Source organism: Oncorhynchus gorbuscha, linkage group LG16, assembly GCF_021184085.1.
Source record: "Oncorhynchus gorbuscha isolate QuinsamMale2020 ecotype Even-year linkage group LG16, OgorEven_v1.0, whole genome shotgun sequence".
Classification (NCBI taxonomy): domain Eukaryota; kingdom Metazoa; phylum Chordata; class Actinopteri; order Salmoniformes; family Salmonidae; genus Oncorhynchus; species Oncorhynchus gorbuscha.
This window is the reverse complement of record NC_060188.1, coordinates 5024272-5034811: the sequence shown is the minus strand read 5'-3', so window position 1 is coordinate 5034811 and position 10540 is coordinate 5024272. Positions and strand designations below refer to the sequence as shown.

At 43.1% G+C, this 10540-nt stretch overlaps 1 protein-coding gene across 1 annotated transcript in view; it reads left to right on the top strand.

Annotated features, from left to right (window-relative positions):
• Window positions 1–2493, top strand: part of LOC123999545 (septin-9-like) — a 20421-nt gene extending 17928 nt beyond the window's left edge. The window contains exon 6 of the mRNA XM_046305432.1: window positions 1–2493. This exon is cut by the window's left edge and continues 430 nt beyond it. The gene's annotated coding sequence lies outside the window, so the exon portion shown is untranslated.
• The last annotated feature ends 8047 nt before the right edge of the window (window positions 2494–10540 follow it).

Here is a 10540-nt window from a genome sequence, read left to right as displayed (position 1 = left end):
TCACTTGCATTCATTCAGGTTTAACCAGGCTAAGTAAACACTATTAATGTACTGCAACCTTAATCTGTGTGTTTTCAGTTATTCTGTCGTTCTTTAGGTCCCTCATCTGTCGGGTTGGTTAACAAAATAACGCTGTGTTTTCAGTGCCATTACATACAAGCAGTGACAGAAGTGCCCGCAAACTTTTGTTTGGGTAAAATATAGATTTCTCATCCGTTTTAATATAGCCCCTATAATACATCGTTTATTCATTTGACCTGCTATCTGAAGGTTCTACAACTTTTATTTCTGTTCCCTTTGAGAGGAAGTAGTTTAGCCTTGAGGGACTCTAATTCCCAGTAGGAGTGCTGATTTGGGATCAGTTTAGCCTTTTAGATAAAAGATTACATGGACAGAGAGACCTGAGCCTAGATCAGCACTCCTACTCTGGGGGGCGCTTTATACACTCGGCCCCAGAACTGTGGTACTGGATCCATCGCGACAGCAGCAAAGGCACAGGACAGATATTCAGCTAAGTATTTAGAAGTATGACACACAGAAATAAAATCTATTCATTCTATGGCAGTTGATTCTTTTGTCAGAGTTCTGTTTGATGATGTCCGAGAGGGGTCAGTTGAAGATGGTGAATGGGGAGTGTTTCATTGTGATGGAAGTTGATAATGCTGTTGGATTGGTCAGGATTGCATAATGTCAGGGTTACTTAATGTCGGGGTGGACTGGAGGTTTTGAGTCTAGTGGACATTGTCGACACATCTGTAGGGCCAGGAGTTTTTCCCCATAACTTGAACTGACCAGAAAAAACCTTGGGCCCTTGTAACAGCCTGTAACTAGGACGTTCTCAGCCATAGTTATAGACTGTAACTAGGGTCTTCTCTGAGTCGTCGTTATAGACTGTAACTACAGTCTTCTCTGAGTCGTCGTTATAGACTGTAACTACAGTCTTCTCTGAGTCGTCGTTATAGACTGTAACTACAGTCTTCTCTGAGTCGTCGTTATAGACTGTAACTACAGTCTTCTCTGAGTTGTCGTTATAGACTGTAACTACAGTCTTCTCTGAGTCGTCGTTATAGACTGTAACTACAGTCTTCTCTGAGTCGTCGTTATAGACTGTAACTACAGTCTTCTCTGAGTCGTCGTTATAGGCTGTAACTAGGGTCTTTGAGTCGTCGTTATAGGCTGTAACTAGGGTCTTTGAGTCGTCGTTATAGGCTGTAACTAGGGTCTTTGAGTCGTCGTTATAGGCTGTAACTAGGGTCTTTGAGTCGTCGCTATAGGCTGTAACTAGGGTCTTTGAGTCGTCGTTATAGGCTGTAACTAGGGTCTTTGAGTCGTCGTTATAGGCTGTAACTAGGGTGTTTGAGTCGTCGTTATAGGCTGTAACTAGGGTCTTTGAGTCGTTGTTATAGGCTGTAACTAGGGTCTTTGAGTCGTTGTTATAGACTAACTAGGAGCATGAGTTTTTCCTGGTAAAGTCACATGGTCAGGAAACCCCTGGTCCTACACGTGTATGATGCAGAGTGAGGGGAACACTCTCCTGTTGTCATTGAGGAGCCTGTGCTCTAAGCCTTGGGCTGGTGACAGTACAGCGATACATATCCCTCGTACTATTGTGGTAATTGTTATTTTTACATGGCTGCATCGTCGTACAGGTATTACTGTCAGAAAATAGATTTCAAAATGCCCTCAGTGCCTTTTCAATTCCAAATAATAGATGTCATTTTGGGGTGTTTTTTTATATACAGATGTTTAAAGAGTGATTTAAAGTAAATAGTATTTATGCACATTAGAAAGATAAGTGTACCACCCACCCACTCATCCACACATGGTCGTTGTCCTGAGCAGAGAACACTAAATCAGTTTCTACTGCCCATGTCAAGTGTTTAGGAAAAACTCCAGGTCCTAGCTATGTGCCATGTCTCTGTGCCTTGGACAACACTATTGCCTTTTATTTATTGGAGACTGTCCGCTAGCACATGCTTTTAAACTGGAAGGACAACCGTGACAATTCAGTTTTTCCAGACCATGTGACCTGACCAGGATAAACCTCCATAGCCTATAACCAGGGACCTGAGTTTTTCCTGGTCAGGTCAAATAGTCTGGAAAACTCCTTGTCCTATTACTGATGTGCTGGCTGGTGCCAATCACCATAGCAGAAGACATTTCATTGTTATCAAGTCTCTTTATATCAGACTGTGCACCCTGAAACTAAAGTCCTCCTTAACTCTATGTTCTCTCTTTCTCCCACTTTCTTTTCTCTTGTTCTCTCTTGCCGTTTCTTGGATATCAACCAGTAACAGTAATATGTGGTGTTTAAAGGTTTTATGTGTTTCAGTTTCAAACTATAATCCTCAACTTCCAAACATCATCGTCGTCATGCTCTGTCCTGTATATTCACTGTCGGATACATGTTTGTACTGGTATTAATTATAACAGAATTTACCTTTTGATATCGTGTTATTTTCAAGAAATAAAGATGAAAGTTGTATATAGTCATTTCCTTGTCAATTTCTCCTCCTTTTTCAACTGTTACGTCGTTAAATTAGACCTTTATATTTTTTGCATACTTTATAAGCATTGTATATATTTTTATGCTCTTAACTTATGGGAGGGGGGCAGTATTGAGTAGCTTGGATGAATAAGTTTCCCAGAGTAAACGGCCTGCTCCTCAGTCTTAGTTGCTAATATATGCATATTATTATTAGTATTGGATATAAAACACTCTGAAGTTTCTAAAACTGTTTGAATGATGTCTGAGTATAACAGAACTCATATGGCAGCGAAATCCTGAGGAGAAATCAAAACAGGAAGTGAGAAATCTGAGCTTTGTATGTATTCACCAATGAGTCCCCAATTAAATCCCCTTGAAATATTAATGATGTTGCACTGCCTAGGGGTTCCACTAGATGTCAACCATCAATATCATTTTTAATGAGACTTCTATGGTGTTGTGGGAGTGAATGATAGCAGAATCTATCAGGTGTCTGGCAGTCAGCCATTTTCTGATCACGCTTATTCCTCATGGTACATGTGAGAAAAAGTTTGATTTTCAAACTTGATGAAACTGGTAAGTTGTTTATATGAAAAGTTGTATAGAACTATTGACTGCATTACTGATCTAGTACCATCTAGCTGCAGATTTAATTCACACATAGGAGCCTTTTAATTGCCAAGTCATTAGCCTGTTTTTGATTAGCCAGTAGTAAGCGATATCGCTGCCTCGTGTTGCACGGCTGAATTGCATTTACACTAATTACCAGAAGTCCTAACAGTGCATGTTACCCACAATGAAATGAAGGAGCCGATGAAGGGCCCACAGTTACTGAGCGGCCCATTGTTACTGACAAGCCAGCCCCCGGATCGATCTGTAGAGGAGCTGCAGACATCGGGTCTGTGAGGCTAAGAGGAGATGCTAATGGGAGTGACAGAAAAGGAGTGGCTAGCGTGTTAGTGGCTGCAGAGGGACAGAGGTAACAGGGACTAATCCCTCAGCAACTCAGCAACCCACAATTTATCACACTTTCTAATGAGAGCTGGTGAACCGTGCTGCTACATCAGGGCTGTGTTTCACAGTGGTGTTAATTGAACGTATATAGGATGTAAATCATGTTAACCCATAGGTCTAAACATCTATTTTCCTCCAGGTTTACAAGGTAAATATCTCCTACTTCTGAGACTCCAAAAAAACTTATGGTTCCATCACTATATGTATATTTGATTGTGTGTGTGCACGAGAGAGTGAGTGCAATTCCCCCTCTTTCCCCTATTCTTCAAAATGGAGAGAGGGAGACTTCTTATTCAAAATGGTGCCTCCCCATGGTATTAGCAGACAGATGCAACATGCCAGTACCCGTTGCCCGCAAACCTCGCCCGGCCACCCCCAACCGACCCACTAGTTTAAGATCCAGACCCCCACATACAGTATTGTACTCACACACCCCTGTCAAACTCTCCCTAAACAGCAAACGAGCAAAGAGAGCAAGAAATAAAGTGAAAGGGAGAGGAGTGGAGCAGCTGCAATCCTTCACCAACCTTCCCCTTCGTCTCTCTCATCCTTCACTGGTCTTCTTGGCAGACGTCCAGCGTTGTGCAGCCCAGGTCTAATGAGAAATGACCTTCATTAATGAAGCAAGTGTGTCTGTATACTCTCTAATGAAGTGTGTCTGTGCTATCCAATAAAGCTGTGTGTCTGTCTACTAACTAATTAAGCTGTGTGTGTGCTATCTAATGAAGCTGTGTCTGTGTACTAACTAATGAGGCTGTGTGTGTGCTATCTAATGAAGTTGTGTCTGTGTACTAACTAATGAGGCTGTGTGTGTGTACTAACTAATGAGGCTGTGTGTGTGCTATCTAATGAAGCTGTGTGTCTGTCTACTAACTAATTAAGCTATGTGTGTGCTATCTAATGAAGCTGTGTTTGTGTACTAACTAATGAGGCTGTGTGTGTGTACTAACTAATGAGGCTGTGTGTGTGCTATCTAATGAAGCTGTGTCTGTGTACTAACTAATGAGGCTGTGTGTGTGTACTAACTAATTAAGCTGTGTGTGTGCTATCCAATAAAGCTGTGTGTCTGTCTACTAACTAATTAAGCTGTGTGTGTGCTATCTAATGAAGCTGTGTCTGTGTACTAACTAATGAGGCTGTGTGTGTGCTATCCAATAAAGCTGTGTGTCTGTCTACTAACTAATTAAGCTGTGTGTGTGCTATCTAATGAAGCTGTGTCTGTGTACTAACTAATGAGGCTGTGTGTGTGTACTAACTAATTAAGCTGTGTGTGTGCTATCTAATGAAGCTGTGTATGTGTACTAACTAATGAGGCTGTGTGTGTGCTATCTAATGAAGCAAGTGTGTCTGTACTACCTAATGAAGCTGTGTGTCTGTGGGCTAACTAATGAAGCTGTGTGTGTGTGTGTGTGTGTGTGTGTGTGTGTGTGTGTGTGTGTGTGTGTGTGTGTGTGTGTGTGTGTGTGTGTGTGTGTGTGTGTGTGTGTGTGTGTGTGTGTGTGTGTGTGTGTTATGTAATGAAGCTGTGTGTGTGCATACTATCTAATGAAGCTGTGTGTGCGTGTACTATCTAATGAAGCTGTGTGTGTGTGCTATCTAATAAAGCTGTGTTTCTGTGTGCTAACTAATGAAGCAAGTGTGTCTCTGTCCTATCTAGTGAAGCTGTGTGTCTGTGTGCTAACTAATGAAGCTGTGTGTCTGTGTGCTAACTAATGAAGCTGTGTGTGTGTATAATAATTCAAATTTTTAAAAACTTTACGTTTTGAATCCAGTGTCATTTTGTGTGTCAATTCATAAACCACGTACCATGAATCAGTACATTGAAAATCTCTTCCCAACTATTTTGCAACCTAAACGGCACAACTGTCTGTCTTGGATACTGGTCAAAATGCTTACTGGTCAGAATGTGGTTCACGTGCCTGGGAAGAGTGTGTGTAGGGTTGGTGTGTGATTATCTGTGTGTATCAAATAGGTGCAGTCAGCATAATGGTGTTAGAGCAGTATGACAATGTGTCAGTAATATCTGTGTGTATCGAATAGGTGCAGTCAGCATAATGGTGTTAGAGCAGTATGACACTGTGTCAGTAATATCTGTGTGTATCGAATAGGTGCAGTCAGCATAATGGTGTTAGAGCAGTATGACACTGTGTCAGTAATATCTGTGTGTATCGAATAGGTGCAGTCAGCATAATGATGTTAGAGCAGTATGACACTGTGTCAGTAATATCTGTGTGTATCAAATAGGTGCAGTCAGCATAATGGTGTTAGAGCAGTATGACAATGTGTCAGTAATATCTGTGTGTATCGAATAGGTGCAGTCAGCATAATGGTGTTAGAGCAGTATGACACTGTGTCAGTAATATCTGTGTGTATCAAATAGGTGCAGTCAGCATAATGGTGTTAGAGCAGTATGACAATGTGTCAGTAACACGTAGAGAAGAACGTACTTTGATGCGAAAGGTGCGAATCAATCCCAGAACAACAGCAAAGCACCTTGTGAAGATGCTGGAGGAAACAGGTACAAAAGTATCTATTATATCCACAGTAAAACTAGTCTAATATTGACATAACCTGAAAGGCCGCTCAGCAAGGAAGAAGCCACTGCTCCAAAACCACCATAAGAAAAGCCAGACTAAAGTTTGCAACTGCACATAGGGACAAAGATCGAAATGTCCTCTGGTCTGATGAAACAAAAATAGAACTGTTTTGCCATAATGACCATCGTTATGTTTGGAGGAAAAAGGTGGAGGCTTACAAGCCGAAGAACACCATCCCACCCGTGAAGCACGGAGGTGACAGCATCATGTTGTGGGGGTGCTTTGCTGCAGGGGGGACTGGTGCACTTCACAAAATATATGGCATCATGAGGCAGGAAAATTATGTGGATATATTGAAGCGACATCAGTCAGGAACTTAAAGCTTGGTCGCAAATGGTTCTTCCGAATGGACAATGACCCCAACAATACATCCAAAGTTGTAGCAAAATGGCTTAAGGACAACAAAGTCAAAGTATTGGAGTGGCCTTCACAAAGCCCTGATCTCAATCCTATAGAGAATTTGTGGGTAGAACTGAAAAAACGAGCAAGGAGGCCTACAAGCCTGACTCAGTTACACCAGCTCTGTCAGGAGGAATGGGACAAACCTGACTCAGTTACACCAGCTCTGTCAGGAGGAATGGGACAAACCTGACTCAGTTACACCAGCTCTGTCAGGAGGAATGGGCCAAAATTCACCCAACTTATTGTGGGAAGCTTGTGGATGGGTACCCGAAATGTTTGACCCAAGTTAAACCATTTAAAGGCAATTAACTGAATTACAGTGGGCAGAGAGAAAAGAAGTGCACATAATGAAAAGGGTGTCACTTCTCAATGTCATTGGTTGGACTGGCACCTCTTAGTGGGCACTGGTTGTCAAAAGTAGTGCACTTCATAGGGAATAGGGTGCCATTTCTCAATGTCATTGGTCAGACTGGCTCCTGTGACTGATCAGAATGTGTCTATCAAGATGAACTTCCCTATATAGAACCCATTTGCTGTAGCATCAGTGGTTGATATGTAGATACACTTAATGTAAGAGGAGGCTGGTGGGAGGAGCTATATGAGGACGGGCTCAATGTAATGGCTGGAATGGAATCGCTACTGCATCTCGTTAGTCTGTGGGACTCATTTTTGCATCTCGTTAGTCTGTGGGTCTCATTACTACATCTCTTTAGTCTGTGGGTCTCATTACTGCATCTCGTTAGACTGTGGGTCTCATTACTGCATCTCGTTAGTCTGTGGGTCTCATTACTGCATCTCGTTACTGCATCTTGTTAGTCTGTGGGTCTCATTACTGCATCTCGTTAGACTGTGGGTCTCATTACTGCATCTCGTTAGTCTGTGGGTCTCATTACTGCATCTCGTTAGTCTGTGGGTCTCATTACAGCATCTCGTTAGTCTGTGGGTCTCATTACTGCATCTCGTTAGACTGTGGGTCTCATTACTGCATCTCGTTAGTCTGTGGGTCTCATTACTGCATCTCATTAGTCTGTGGGTCTCATTACTGCATCTCGTTAGACTGTGGGTGTTATGCAGGTGAATGAGGACCCAAAAGCGATTTGGCGAAAACAGAGTCTTTAATCCAGTTTAAGGAAATAGCAATACTCCTAGACAAATCGGAGCGGTAAATAAAGCATAAGAAACAATTTCACTCGTAATCACGAGAACTGACTGGAGACTCGATAATGAACTGCAGGTTGCCTCGGGAAGGCACTTGACCGTAGCAGACTCAGACACCTGCTCACCACGCAGCATCTGAGGGAAACACGACACGACAGGGCGATACAAAGACACAGCACGGTGAACAATAAACAAGGATCCGACAGGACAGAAACGGAAAACAAGGGGAGAAATAGGGACTCTAATCAGGGGAAAAGATAGGGAACAGGTGTGGGAAGACTAAATGATTGATTAGGGGAATAGGAACAGCTGGGAGCAGGAACGGAACGATAGAGAGAGGAGAGAGAGGGAGGGGGAGAGAGAGGGATAGAAAAAGGGAACGAACCTAATAAGACCAGCAGGGGGAAACGAACAGAAGGGAAAGCATAATGACAAGACAATATAAGACAAAACATGACAGTGGGTCTCATTACTGCATCTCATTAGTCTGTGGGTCTCATTACTGCATCTCGTTAGACTGTGGGTCTCATTACTGCATCTCGTTAGTCTGTGGGTCTCATTACTGCATCTCATTAGTCTGTGGGTCTCATTACTGCATCTCATTAGTCTGTGGGTCTCATTACTGCATCTCGTTACTGGATCTTGTTAGTCTACTGCATCTTGTTAGTCTGTGGGTCTCATTACTGCATCTCGTTAGTCTGTGGGTCTCATTACTGCATCTTGTTAGTCTGTGGGTCTCATTACTGCATCTCGTTAGTCTGTGGGTCTCATTACTGCATCTCGTTAGTCTGTGGGTCTCATTACTGCATCTCGTTAGACTGTGGGTCTCATTACTGCATCTCATTAGTCTGTGGGTCTCATTATTGCATCTCGTTAGACTGTGGGTCTCATTACTGCATCTCGTTACTGGATCTTGTTAGTCTACTGCATCTCGTTAGGTTACTGCATCTCGTTACTAAGTTTTGTTAGGTTACTGCATCTCGTTAGGTTACTGCATCTCGTTACTGGATCTTGTTAGTCTACTGCATCTCGTTAGGTTACTGCATCTCGTTACTAAGTTTTGTTAGGTTACTGCATCTCGTTAGGTTACTGCATCTCGTTACTGGATCTTGTTAGTCTACTGCATCTCGTTAGATTACTGCATCTCATTACTAAGTTTTGTTAGGTTACTGCGTCTCGTTACAGCGTCTCATTTACCGATCCCGCCCAGCTCATCTGCATAGAGCCTATGTGTCTCCAATGAGTGACTGTTTGTAGGATGAGTACGAATATTTAGCATGCATCTCTTTATCCTGTTATCGCTGTTAATTAGCGCTTGATGGCGAAATCTGTGCAGGTATTATGTGCCAGTTGTACACTCGCCTTGTTTGTGTGTGTGTGCATGTTTGTGTGTGTGTGTGTGTGTGTGTGTGTGTGTGTGTGTGTGTGTGTGTGTGTGTGTGTGTGTGTGTGTGTGTGTGTGTGTGTGTGTGTGTGTGTGTGTGTGTGTGTGTGTGTGTGTGTGTGTGTGTGTGTGTGTGTGTGTGTGTGTGTGTGTGTGTGTTGTGTGTGTGTGTGTGTGTGTGTGTGTGTGTGTGTGTGTGTGTGTGTGTGTGTGTGTGTTGTGTGTGTGTGTGTGTGTGTGTGTGTGTGTGTGTGTGTGTGTGTGTGTGCATGTTTGTGTGTGTGTGTGTGTGTGTGTGCATGTTTGTGTGTGTGTGCATGTTTGTGTGTGTGTGCATGTTTGTGTGTGTGTGTACATGTTTGTGTGTGTGTGTGCATGTTTGTGTGTGTGTGTGTGTGCATGTTTGTGTGTGTGTGCATGTTTGTGTGTGTGTACATGTTTGTGTGTGTGTGTGCATGTTTGTGTGTGTGTGTGCATGTTTGTGTGTGTGTGTGTGCATGTTTGTGTGTGTGTGTGCATGTTTGTGTGTGTGTGTGTGCATGTTTGTGTGTGTGTGTGCATGTTTGTGTGTGTGTGTGTGTGTGCATGTTTGTGTGTGTGTGCATGTTTGTGTGTGTGTGTGTACATGTTTGTGTGTGTGTGTGCATGTTTGTGTGTGTGTGTGTGTGCATGTTTGTGTGTGTGTGCATGTTTGTGTGTGTGTGTGCATGTTTGTGTGTGTGTGTGCATGTTTGTGTGTGTGTGTGTGTGCATGTTTGTGTGTGTGTGCATGTTTGTGTGTGTGTACATGTTTGTGTGTGTGTGTGCATGTTTGTGTGTGTGTGTGCATGTTTGTGTGTGTGTGTGTGCATGTTTGTGTGTGTGTGTGTGCATGTTTGTGTGTGTGTGTGCATGTTTGTGTGTGTGTGTGTGTGTGTGCATGTTTGTGTGTGTGTGCATGTTTGTGTGTGTGTGCATGTTTGTGTGTGTACATGTTTGTGTGTGTGTGTGCATGTTTGTGTGCATGTTTGTGTGTGTGTGCATGTTTGTGTGTGTGTGTGCATGTTTGTGTGTGTGTGTGCATGTTTGTGTGTGTGTGTGTGTGCATGTTTGTGTGTGTGTGTGTGTGTGTTCATGTTTGTGTGTGTGTGTGCATGTTTGTGTGTGTGTGTGCATGTTTGTGTGTGTGTGTGCATGTTTGTGTGTGTGTGTGTGTGTGCATGTTTGTGTGTGTGTGTGCATGTTTGTGTGTGTGTGTGCATGTTTGTGTGTGTGTGTGCATGTTTGTGTGTGTGTGTGTGCATGTTTGTGTGTGTACCCCCACATCTCAAGGTGTTTGTCTCCAGCTCCTGCTCGACCTTCTGCTTCTTCTCCTCCCTATTGTTTAGCTGTTTTTCAGCCACCTTAACTCCATCCTTTCTTCCCCCTCCCCATCTTTCTCCCTTTTTCCCTGCCGTCTCCTCTCTCCCTCTAGCCTCTGACGTCAGATTCCTCGCTGCTCCAGGCTCTGTGTCAAGT